General features: G+C 42.3%; 1 pseudogene; it reads left to right on the top strand.

Annotated features, from left to right (window-relative positions):
* Positions 1 to 6,417: 6,417 nt before the first annotated feature.
* LOC115478318 lies at positions 6,418 to 7,002 on the top strand (annotated as a pseudogene).
* Positions 7,003 to 13,412: the final 6,410 nt, after the last annotated feature.

The following is a 13,412-nucleotide window of genomic DNA, read 5'->3' as shown; positions in this document are numbered from 1 at the left end:
GGACTTAACAAAACCAGCCTGATCCCTGTGTACAAGAGACGGAATAATGTTCTCAATTCTGCAGCACAAAATCTTTGCATAAATTTTATAGTCAGTATTTAACAGTGAAATTGGTCTGTAATTCTGTACCAAGGTTGCGTCTCTGTTGGGCTTGGGCAGCACTATTATGTTGGCATCCAGAAAGCACCCCGAAGAAGTAGACTCCAGCAACGCATGGAAATAAGTCAGCAGATGAACTGATATAGTGGAAGAGAAAGCCTTATAAAATTCTGCAGGGATGCCATCTGGTCCTGGCGCTTTACCTAAAGGTAGTTTATTAATTGCAGAAATTATTTCATCAAGGGAGATAGGTTTGCTGAGTTGCCTGATGTGACTGTCCAAAACACGTGGTAATTGTAATGCTAATAGAAAACGATGAACATTATTATCCTGAGCTACAGAATCTGAAGAGTACAGGGACCTGAAGAAGGATTCAAAAGCCTCTAGAATTTGAGAAGAGGAGGTTAGTGATAACCCTGTTGGGGATTTAACCATTGCAATCCTCTGACTGGTCTTCCTGCCCTTCAAATAAGATGCAAGTAGTTTACCAGCTTTATTTGCATCTGAATAATATACAGCACTTTGCTTAAAGGTTATCGCACGAGATATATTGGACAGCAGTGAGTTGTACTGTAACTTGAGTGACTGCAGCTGCTGCAAAGAAGACTTGGATGATGAGATGTAGAGCGTTGCTTCACGCCGCCGAATTTCCTCTTCCAAATCAGTAAGTTTAGCTCTGGTGACTTTGCGGATATGAGATGAGTAGCTGATTATTTCCCCCCTAAGACAGGATTTAAATGCCTCCTAAACTACTATAAAAGAGGGTACAGAGTCTTTATTGTCATTAAAAAAACTCAGCCATCTTGTGGGACATATGCTGTAAAAATACAGCCTCTGACAACAGGATAACATTGAGTCTCCATAGGGATGAGTTAGGCTTACTGGCTGACCAAGCTAAGTCACAAGTTATGGCAGCGTGATCGGAAACTGAGATTTCATGTATTTTTGTAGCTGCTAGCATAGAAATCAGATCCTTAGACCCAAAAGGTAGTCTATTCTGGAGTAAGTGCCATGAGGTGCTGAGAAAAAGGTATAGTCTCTGAACTGCGGATACAGCAACCTCCACAGATCAGCTCAGCCATTTACTGGCATGAGGTTACGGAGTGCACCTCTAATCCGGAGTTTGGCAGGCCTACAGGTTGAAGATCTATCTAAAAGAGGATCAACTGGAAAGTTGAAGTCATCCCCTATTATGGTGTAACAGGTAAGCACTGTTTGCCCTGATGTGTTAACTGCATGGAAAAATTTGGGGTCGTCAGCATTTGGAGCATAGACATTTATCAATACAATGGGGTTGCCCTCTAGAGTTCCTTCCAAACGGGACCATCTTTAAAATCGAGTGTGGTACCGGAAGATTGGAAGGTGGCCAATGTAATGCCGATTTTTTTAAAAGGTTCCAGAGGAGATCCAGGAAATTATAGACTGGTGAGCCTGACTTCTGTGCGGGGCAAAATGGTAGCGACTATTATAAAGGACAAAATTAGAGAGCATATTCAAAAGCATGGATTAATGAGACAAAGCCAACATGGAATTCGTGAAGGGAAATCTTGCCTCACCAATCTATTACATTTCTTTGAAGGGGTGAACAAGCATGTGGATAAAGGTGAGCCGGTTGATATTGTGTATCTGGACTTTCAAAAGGTGTTTGACAAAGTACCTCATGAAAGATTCCAGAGGAAATTGGAGAGTCATGGGATAGGAAGTAGTGTTCTATTGTGGATTAAAAACTGGTTAAAGAGTAGGATTAAATGGTCAGTATTCTCAATAGAGAAGGGTAGTTAGTGGGGTTCCCCAGGGGTCTGTGCTGGGACCGCTGCTTTTTAACATATTTATAAATGACCTAGAGATGGGAGTAACTAGCGAGGTAATTAAATTTGCTGATGACACAAAGTTATTCAAAGTTGTTAAATCGCAAGAGGATTGTGAAAAATTACAAGAGGACCTTACAAGACTGGGAGACTGGGCGTCTAAATGGCAGATGACATTTAATGTGAGCAAGTGCAAATTGATGCATGTGGGAAAGAGGAACCCGAATTATAGATAAGTAATGCAAGGTTCCACGTTAGGAGTCACCGACCAAGAAGGGAATCTAGGTGTTGTCGTTGATGATACATTGAAACCTTCTGCTCAGTGTGCTGCTGCGGCTAAGAAAGCAAATAGAATGTTAGGTATTATTAGGAAAGGAATGGAAAACAAAAATGAGGATGTTATAATGCCTTTGTATTGGTCCACGGTGCGACTGCACCTCGAATATTGTGTTCAGTTCTGATTGCTGCATCTCAAAAAAGATATAGTAGAATTAGAAAAGGTGCAGAGAAGGGCGACAAAAATGATAAAGGGGATGGGACGACTTCCCTATGAGGAAAAGCTAAAGTGGCTAGGGCTCTTCAGCTTGGAGAAAAGACAGCAGAGGGGAGATATGATAGAGGTCTATAAAATAATGAGTGGAGTGGAAAAAGTACACGTGAAGTGTCTGTTTACTCTTTCCAAAAATACTAGGACTAGGGGGCATTCGATGAAGCTACAAAGTAGTAAATGTAAAACAAATCAGAAAATTTTTCTTCACTCAACGTGTAATTAAACTCTGGAATTCGTTGCCAGAGAATGTGGTAATGGCGGTTAGCTTAGCGGGCTTTAAAAAAGGTTTGGACGGCTTCCTAAAGGAAAAGTCCATAGACCATTATTAAAATGGACTTGGGGAAACTCCACTGCTTATTCCTGGGATAAGCAGCAAAAAATGTGTTGTACATTTTTGGGATCTTGCCAGGTATTTGTGACCAGATTTGGCCACTGTTGGAAACAGGATGCTGGGCCTGATGGACCTTTGGTCTGTCCCAGTATGGCAATACTTATGTACTAACTTCAGCAGGTGATTGCCAAGCTCAAACCATTTTCTACTCCAGGCCCTGATGGGTTCATGAGAGAATTCTATAAGACAATACAGGTACAGTTGTTGGGGTCCTTGCATGCATACTATATGGCAGCAGTTAAGCAAGGTGCTTTTTCCAAATAATCAAATTCAGCATTGATCTCCTTGTTGCCTAAGCCCAATAGAGACCACTCAGCCCTGGAGGCGTATCGCCCTACATATCTTTGATTAACATGGACATTAAAATTTTGTCCCGGATCCTAGTGGACCATCTTTTAAAAGCATTTACTAAAGGTGATTGGTGAGCATCAGGCTGGTTTTGTGAAAGGTTGACAATCTGTTTTGAATTTTCAGAAGGTGCTGTTTGCCATGTGGCATTGTCAGCAAGTTAAGGAACCTGCGCTTTTGATCAGCTTGGATGCAGAAAAGGCTTTTGATAAAGTCTGTTGGCCTTTTCTGTTTGAGGTCTTGGGTTACGTGGAAATTACGGGTTGGTTCTTGCATGCAATTCAAACTTTGTATAAGCAACCCACAGCTCAATAATTAGTGAACGGGGGTCCAGACAGTCTCATTCACGGTGGATTGGGGTGCGAGGTAGGGGTGTCCCCTCTTGCCTCTTTTGTTTATTTTGTCCCTTAAGCCTCTGCTGCAGGAACTTCAGTCTTCTGCAATAGTATAGGGAGTGTGCGTGCAGGGCCATCACTGAAGGTGCTTGCCTATGCAGATGACCTTCTGGTGATTTTAGCAGACCTCCATTGCCTCCCCTACTCGACTTGCTGGCACACTATGGGAGATTTTGAGGGTTTTCACTAAATCTGGCAAAGTCTGTATCTTTACCAGTGGTGCCTGCAGTGCGGAGTAATTGACTGGGGGTGTTTCCATTTGCATGGACACCTGAGAAGCTGAAATATCTGAGTGTGTGGATTTCTGCTGATCTTACAAAATTATATGGGGATAATATTTCACCAATAATGACAAAGGGCTTTTCCTTTGTCATTATTGGGATGTATCCACTTGTTCAATATGTTGTTGATCCCATGTATCCTGTATGTGTTTCAGATGCTGCCCTTGTATCTGGCCGGATGGACGGGAATTCTCTCCACAGGCTCTGCAGAGCTATTTGTAGTTGGGTAAAAAGGCCCAGGTGCCTATTCAGGTGCTACAGACACCGGTCCTACAAAGAGGGCTGGGTATTTGTCTATAGCATGGGGGGGGGGGGGGGCACAGCATTTTACTGCTACAGAGTTGGAGCTTGGTTTGCTGCACCCTCTGCATAACAGCAGTTACCTCCATTCTTGTACACAGTCGAACCCAGCCCACACACTAATATCCTTTTCCAGACTGGGAAGGCAGTGTGGCGGTGGGTTTTCTGGCACCACCGCTTCTCTTCTACTGTCACCCCTTATCTGGCTATTCAGGGTAATGTTGACTTTGTTCCGGACTTGGCCAGCACCCCTTTCTCTCGTTGGAGGGTCAAAGGCCTCTGTTTTTTTACTGCATGTCTTAACAGAGGAGGGGGCAGTCAAGCCTTGGGAGGAACTAAAAATTTCATTTGATTTAGGGGGACTTCTTTGGATATTTACAGTTGATGCATTATGTGGTGGTGCCACCTTGGCAAGACTTAACTGAGGATGTTCAGGACACGTTAGCTATAGCACATACTATTTATTTATTTGGACTTTGCTCACACCTTTCTGTGGCAGCACAGGATAAGTTACCCCTTGAAAAGATACTGCAGAGGAGATATATTATATGCCACTAGCACAGGCTTGGTCTCGAGATCTACCTTATGTTATCTCCAGCGACCTACTTCTCATCTTTGATCTGGGCATCCAAAAAACTTTTGCAGCATTTACACATTTGAAACTTTAGTACAAATTTGCTTTACGCTTGTATGTTTCTCCTACATGGGCTCATCTTACTGGATTTGCAGCCTTGGATTGCTGCCCTAAATTTTCCTCAGCTAGGGCCTCACTGGACATCTGTTCTGGTCTTGCCCACTTGTTCAGCAGTTTTGGAAGTCTTCTGAACTACATTTACACCCTCATATATTATTTGGCAACTATCATTTAGAGCACCTGGTGGTTTAAAAGGTTTTCTCCAGCAGGCAGTACTTCTTGCTAAGAAGGTTATCCTTTTGTCTTGACTGTCCCCGCACCCCCTGACTCTACAAGTTTGGTGCATGCAGATAATCTACCAGTTGGAACGATTGAAGGTGCAGGACTTTGATTCTCCTGAGGTTCATACACTCCAGCAACAGAGAATCTTATTCAAGAACTAATTTTAACAAATTTCTTAAAAAGATAGGGATCAAGGTACCTGAACTACGGAGGTATTGGGGGTTGGGGATGCTTGGGGGGGAGTGGGCCTAATGGTTAGTGCAGTGATCTTTGATCCTGGCAACCTGGGCTCAATTCCCACTGCAGCTCCTTGTGACCTTGGGCAAGTCACTTAACCCTTCAATGTCACATGCACAAAAACTTAGATTGTGAGCCCTCTAAGGACAGAGAAAGTACTACTACTTACCACTTCTATAGCGCTACAAGGCATACGCAGTGCTGTACACCATACATGAAAAGACAGTCCCTGCTCAAAGAGCTCACAATCTAAATACCTGCATATAATGTGTACAGCGCTTTGTACATCTAGTAGCACTATAGAAATGATTAGTAGGGGGAGGGGCTTGTGGCCACTGGCTGGGGGAGGGGATGCATCTCTGGCGCAAAGGGCATCAATTTGTTTTAAAAAGCAAATGCGGGTTCCACCAGGGCTGCCAATCTGAGATACAGCACCAAGAAAACGATAATAGAGCTAGAGTATCTAATGTAGTCCACAAGATGGTATGCCAACATTAAGGCTGATTATTCAGGATCAATGACAAAAAATCCTTTGGAAATTCAGCAAAGAAAGATGCCTCCCCCTCCCCCCCAACCCATGACTCTGCACCCTGCACTTTATCCAGCACTGATCCTGTCTCTTCTGTTAAAGTTGTACATACATTCAACTATTGGAAACCAATAAGGTAACTGTACTGAAATCAATGGTGATATAGTATGAATTTTCCAAAGAGAATTGTAACAGACCATGTATCAACAAAATCCCTCCACATCATCAGTATGATGATGTATTTGCTTTTCTACAATAACAGACAAAAAACTGATGTGCAATCTGCACTCAATATTAATTTCTAGTTTAGGTTATACCAGCTTTCTACTTTTATATAATTAGGATGCACTGAGTAAAATAGCACAATATTAACACTCTGATACCCTTATAGCTTAAGGGCAAAGAAAGTACACACTGCACCAACAAACATTGTAAAAGCACCAGCATAAATTTTCAGTTGACAAACGGAATACTTTGGAATATTCAGTGCAACATACACTATAATATGCTGATCTGACCCTGACTGTTAGATAATACTGGTGAAATAATAACTCTGCATTTTTTATTTATAGGTAAATCCAGCCAAGGAGTTCTACTGGACATATGTCAGTGCTGATGCCTTCAGGCTCGCACTGGTTTGGAAGTATGGTGGGCTTTAGATGGATACAGATATTATAACCATAAGGCCTATCCCAGAAGTAAATTTCCTGGCAGCTGAAGGATCTCGAGATTGCAGCAATGGGGTATTTGGTTTCGAAAGACAATATCAATATCTATGGGACTGCATGGAAGACTTTGTGAAAAACTATAGAGGAGCAATATGGGGACACCAAGGTCCACGGTTACTTACTAGAGTGTTAGCAAGGCAATGTGAGCTACCAGTTTTCAAGGGTATAGAAGATAGCACATGTGGGAATATTTCCATTTTTAACCCACAACGATTCTACCCAATTCCTTATCCTGCATGGAGACGATATTTTGATGTCTGGAACTCCCATGAAACTTTTAATAATTCATATGCTTTGCATTTGTGGAATTTCATGAACAAGAGAACGATGAAAGTAATTGCTGGAAGCAATTCACTGGCTGAGAATCTTTTTATCAAATACTGTCCACTTACTTATGAATTCATTGTAAAATCTGCATAACAGAAGTAAATTTTGGAGGGCAATATTATCTAACTAATGACTTCTTATTTAGTGACCGATGCAGTAAGCTTGCATTAGAGCTGCACACTGACATTTAGCACACAAGTTCCTAACACAAGCCTAACACAACATTAGCTTCCCATGCAAATTATTGCTGCATTAGAAAGTGTGCACTGTCAGAAAAAATAGCACACATTGCTGCATTAATATGCATCTATTTGTGCACTGAAGAGTAAACTGTTTCCTTTCTTGTCAGTATATGAGTGATTAATGGCTCACGCATGACAGGAAGGGAGACATTTGAAAAAAAATTACTTTGGACTCCCTGGCCTCCTCTTCACCCCTCCTCCCCAAATCCCTGATGATCTAGTTGACCCCCTGCCCTCCTGCAGACCACCCCCACCCCAAACAGAAAAAGAATTATGGTGGTCTACTGGACTCCCTGCCCCACCCCTGACACCCAAACTAAAATATCCCTGTAACTAATGGACCTCAATTCCTACTCACTCCTGCTTCTATGCTACTATCTGGTAAAATGGTGGTGCCTGACCCCACGCAGTGGGCAGTCTGCCAAATAAGGGCTTATCTTTGTAAGGGAGATGTCCAATCCCTATCATTTTTGGCACCCTTTTCTGAACTTTATTTAGTTCTACAATATAATCTTTGAGTTGGGGCAATCAGAACCACACAGAGTACTAGACGCATAGAGGGGCATTTTTGATATGACATCTAAATCTGAATTTGTAAAACGTCCAAATTTTGACCAGGAAAGAAGGTCATTTTCAACAAACAAAAATGTCTATCTTTTCCTTTTGAAAATACTGTTTGGAAAAACATTTTGTGATTTGGACGTTTTATTTTTTGGTCCATTTTCAAACAAAAAACGTCCAAATGCAAAACGTACAAAATATACAAAAAAATCTACAATAGAGTGAAACCATTCACATGTCCTAAGTGTGGTAAAAGCTTTGGTTGTAATGTAAATCTCAAAAGTGCATCGGAGAGTCCACACAGGAGAGAAACCATTTGCATGTATAGAGTGTAGTAAAAGCTTTGGTCAGAAGGTAAACCTCACAATGCACCAGAGAATACACACAGGAGTAAAACCATTTACATTTTCTGAGAGTGGTAAAAGCTTTGGTTGGAAGGAAAGCTTCACACAGCATCAGAGAATCCACACAAGGATGAAACCATTTGCATGCACTGAGGAGGTAAATGCTTCAGTTGCACTGGGACAGATAATTAGGGACTGTACACTCTTGCTATGAAGTATGGGAAAATAGCACTCTGGTATTTAGATATATGTAGTGAGACTTCCTTTTTATCTATAGATCTGAATTCAAAGCCCAAATCTACTGATAAACAATAGACACAAGGCTCAGATGTTATTAAAAAATTAGAAGGCTTGGCATCAGGTAGAATAGTGGAAAAGTGACATCCCAGGAAAGCAATAGGGCATCCTTGGGGGCACTGCAGAGGACTTTATAAAATACTCCCAGGTACACATCTCACCATTGCTCCCTTACCTTGTCTGCTGAGCCCCCCCCCCCCCAAACCCACTACCCCCAACTGTACACCACTACCATAGCTCTTACAGGTTAAGGGAGCACCAGTATGTGGGTACAGAAGGTTTCTGGTGGTTTTTGGAGGGCTCACAGTTTCCTCTACAAAGTAGAAACCTGGGTCCACCTGTCTGCAGTGCACTGCACTGCACCACTACTAGACTACTCCAGGGACCTGCATGCTATTCTAATGGACCTGAGTATAACATCTGAGGCTGGCAAGTAATATTTTTAATCACATTTTTTGGGTTGGGAGGGGATTAGTGATCACTGGGGGGAGTTCGGGGAGGTGATTCCCTCCAGTGGTCATCTGGTCATTTGGGGCACCTTTTGGTGTGGAGTGGAGGAGTAGCCTAGTGGTTCAATTCCCACTGCAGCTATTCATTATAAAAACAGGTGTAGCTCAAAATGTCTTAGTCCTGGACATTTTTGGTTTGTTCCATTATGGCTGAAAAATGTCTAAGTCTTAGAAACGCCCAAGTCCCACCTTGAACACGCCCTGGCACACCCCCTTGAGATTTAGACACACTTCTGATGGACTTCAGAGAAAAACATCTAAAAAGAGGTTTCGAAAATACTGATTTGGATGTTTTTGTGAGGAAAACGTCCAAATGCAGACTTATGTCACTTTTTGGACATTTTTCTCTTTTGAAAATGAGCCTGATATTAACGTATTAAATGATGGCAGACAGTATGGTCCACCTAGACTGCCCATTAAGGTGACTAGATTTGTACCTGCCACTTCATGCAGGACCACCTCCACCAGGAGGGCATTCCAGGCATCCACCACTCTTTCCTTCAAAAGTGTTTCTTGATGTTGCTCTTAAGTTTACCTCCTTGCAGCTTCATTTCATGTCCTCTAATTCTCTAGCTTCCCTGTATTTGAAAAAAGGTTGCTTGTTCTTTAATACCCTTTAAATATTTAAACATCTGTATCATATCTCCCCTGTTCCTCCTTTTCTCTAAGGCAAAGGTTCTCAACCCAGTCCTCAGGACAGAAGAAGTCAGGTTTTCAGAGCACCCACAATGAATAAGAATGAGATAGTTTTGCATTCAATAGAGGCAGTGAATGCAAATTTATCTCATGGATATTCATTGTTAATTAATAAAACAGGGCTGTTCTTACTTATATTAGTCAATAATTTCAATTATATTAGTACAATGACTGATTCTCCAATATGTTTACATAACAAAGTTTATTATTACTATTATCACAAATATAACTACTGTATGTATACATTATTATTATTATTATTATTATTAAAAACTTACTATATCACCCAAACTGACTCACAGATCGGGGTGGTTTACAATCTAAAATAAGAAAATTGAAAAGTACTACAATGTGTGGATAGGACACGTTCTAACATTCAACAGTAAGACAACAACCTAGTAAAACAAAAGGTTAAAGTGGCAATCCAGGAAGGTAGGGAAAGCTGGGAATTTGCAAGGGGAAAAGGGAAACAAATAGTGCAGATGGTATAACACACCCACACCCCTTCAATTTACTAAATTTAATTAAATGCTTAATCAAATAACCAGGTTTTTAAGGCTTTTTAAAACTTTTATAAAGATCATTCTGAGTGGTGCCCTGAACAAATTCCTAGTCTGAGAAAAGTTCAGGAATTTCCCTGGGCACCCTTCTTCCCGTAATTCAGGAAAACAATTGGCTATGCTCTCTGGACTTAAAGGATGCCTATAACCACAGCAGATAAGGAGTGGAAGGGAATTTCAACAAAAGGTTCCTGAAAATAGAAAGCACAATATTGGGTAAATTCTAACTGAGATTGTTTTGGATTCAGAAGAAGTAAACTGTGAATATTAATGGAACATAACAGTCACACAGGAGAGTTTGGAATGGTAAAAGTAGATAAATAGTCAGGTAGACCAATCCTGAGTGCCTTGAATGTAAGTATAAGTATTTTGAAAAGAATACGCTTTTCCACAGGAAGCCAATGAAGATCTTGAAACAGAGGGGGAACATGGTCGAATCTGTATGCGTGATGAATACGTTTAGCAGCTGTATTTTGTATCAATGTCACAACTGTCAGGAATAGTGAGCCCTTGGACCAAAGCTGGAGCTTTGGCAGACAAATCACCTGGGCTGCCACAGGCAGGAATCGGAACAGACTGGACTAGGATAAACTAAGAGACTCAACAAGGCAGGACAGAGGTAACTAAACACAATGGACAACACAAGAACCGGATACAGACAAGGCAAGGAAAAGAAGGCAAAGGGCCAGAACTGGAACCCAGGCAGGACAAGGCAAGACTCGGAACTGGATTAAAACTGGGACTGGGGCCCAGAAATGCAAGACAAGGCAAAACACAGAAGTAGATTAAAACTGGGTCCAGAAAAGGGCAAGACAAGGACAAGGCAAGGACTGGATCCGGACAGGACTAGACTGAAAGAGACAAGACAAAGCACAACTAGAGAGAAAGACAGGGTAGGAGCTAGGCAACAAGAATAACAGAAGCAAGACAATAAACAAGGCAGGAACAGGATTCAGGATTCTCAAACAGGCTTGGCTGGAACAGGATTCTGGAACAGGCTTGGCTTGACTGGAACAGGATACTGGAACAGACTTGGCTTGGCTTTTTTTCATTTAAGTTTTACATAGGAGTGGCTCGCACACCACGGAGATCATTCCTGGCAGAGTATCTGGACGATAGCCATATCTGATACAACATCATCATGTAACAGATAATTGAATTTACGCAATCAGCTATTTTTTATGACTCCTGATGAAGGTGCATTTCTGCGCCGAAACACAGCTGTGTCGAGTCAGAGTCAAGTGTGTCAGTGTTTTTCTTGGAATAAAGGTTTGATTTTCAACATACGTCTGCTCCGGTTTCTTGGAAGAGCCTACTTTTCCTGCTCTCTGCTTTGTGCATTTCCCTGCGTAGGATCTTAGTGTACCTCCACCTTTATGGTGGTTCTTCCCCATTTGGCTTGACTGGAGCAGGATACTGAAAGGGACTTGGCTTTGACTGGAACAGGATACTGAAAGGGACTTGGCTTGGCTGGTACAGGATACTGAAAGGGACATGGCTTAGCAGGGAACTGGGACAGAACTAGCTCAAACATAGAGCAGGAGCAGAACCTGGCTCAAGCACACACAGGAACAGAACTTGGCAGAAACAGAGCTCAAGAGTCAGGAAGCAAACATGGCAGGCAAAGGATTAAGCAGACTAAGGGAAGACAAACAAAGAAGCAATATGCTTACCAGCACCCACAGCTGGATAGTAGTGAAGTAATCAGGTATGATGCTGGCTTCTACAGACTCAGAATAAACAGACAAGAACCACAAACACAGGAAACAGAACTTGGCTAAACACAGAGGTTGGCTTAAACACAGAGCTTAACTATAGCAAGAGTCAAAAGCAGGCCTAGACTAAAAGCAGGAGCCAAGGGCAGAGTCAAACAGATACAGACACCAAGGGCAGGGTGTAGCTCTACAGCCAGGCTTTTAGGAAACAAGGTTCAAAAGCAAACTCACAGAAACAAAGGAAAGCATTGAAACACAGCACAGACCTTCAGGAGCAAAACACTCAGGAACAAAGCCAAGCATGGATATGATCTAAACAGGTAACAGAAGATTAAGAGACCTCTTGCAAAGGCAATGTAGGAAAGCTCCCTGGGTCCTTAAAAAGGAGTAGGCTGATGATGTCACACGTAGGAAATGAAGCAGAAGCAGGGAGACCAAAGTGAGGCTTGGCTTCAGGGACACCAAAGCGAGGCTTGGCTAACAGAAAGAACAACAGGAAATAAAGCAGAAGCAGGGAGACTAAAGTGAGTCTTGGCTTACAGGAAGAACAACAATAGGGAAAAGGGCAGACTGGAGAGGTCACAGAGCTAGATACAGAGAAACAGTAGGTCTGAACATAAGGGCAGGGCCACAACCGTGACAATCAATTGAAGTCTTTTCACATTTGTACAAGAGCAACCCAAGTAAATTATGTTATAGTAATCAATTCTCAAAATCAAAAGAGACAAGACAAGGGAATGGAAAGTTTTCTTATCAAAGTATCTTTGGACAGACTGTAATTGACAAAGATAGAAAAAACTGGATTTGCAGAGTGCAGAAATTTATGGAGAGAAAGTTAGGTGAGAATCCAGGATAACACCAAAATATCTAAGAGACTCAACCAGGCAGATAGAGGTGCCAAAAAGATTCAAAACCCGCACAAAGGTAAACCCCGCCCCCAACGTCATCAACCCCACCTCCGTCTTTAACCCCACCCCCGACGTACCCTCCGACGTCATTAACCCCACCCCCGATGTAGCCGCCGCTGTCACTAACTCCGCCCCTGACGTAGCCGCCAACATCACTAACCCCGTCCCTGACGTCGTTAACCCAGCCTCTGCAGGGCTTCTATTAGACCAAATTGGACCAATAGAAGCACCAGAAAACCGCCCAATCCGCAATGCAGCTTTTTAAAAGCCGCCCAATTTCCCGCAGCCCACAGCCAGCAAAAATTGCCCGCAACGGGTCGCGGAAAGCCGCCCAATTGGGTGGGAAACCCGCAGACCTGGCAACGCTGAAGACAGGCCTGAAGTGGCCCGAGAGTCAGATTATACAGATCTGTAGGAAAGAGAAGAAGGATGTTGTCCGCATAGAAGTGAAATGAATACCTGCTGATTGAATCAGTGCAGAAAGAAGACTCAGGAAAAGGTTAAAGAGAAGAGGGGATGGAACTGAACCTTGAGATATATGTGACAGTAAAAGATTGTGATTCACCAGGTCAAAATCTGCCAAAAGATTGAGAGATATAGCAAAAACAACTTTACGTAATCAAAGAAGTATTCTGAACAAACAAAATTGCCCGAAGGCATCTGCTCAAGAG

Source organism: Microcaecilia unicolor, chromosome 10 (assembly GCF_901765095.1).
Source record: "Microcaecilia unicolor chromosome 10, aMicUni1.1, whole genome shotgun sequence".
In the NCBI taxonomy this organism is placed as follows: domain Eukaryota; kingdom Metazoa; phylum Chordata; class Amphibia; order Gymnophiona; family Siphonopidae; genus Microcaecilia; species Microcaecilia unicolor.
Note: the sequence above shows the minus strand (reverse complement) of the source record. Positions and strands in the feature narration are given on the sequence as shown.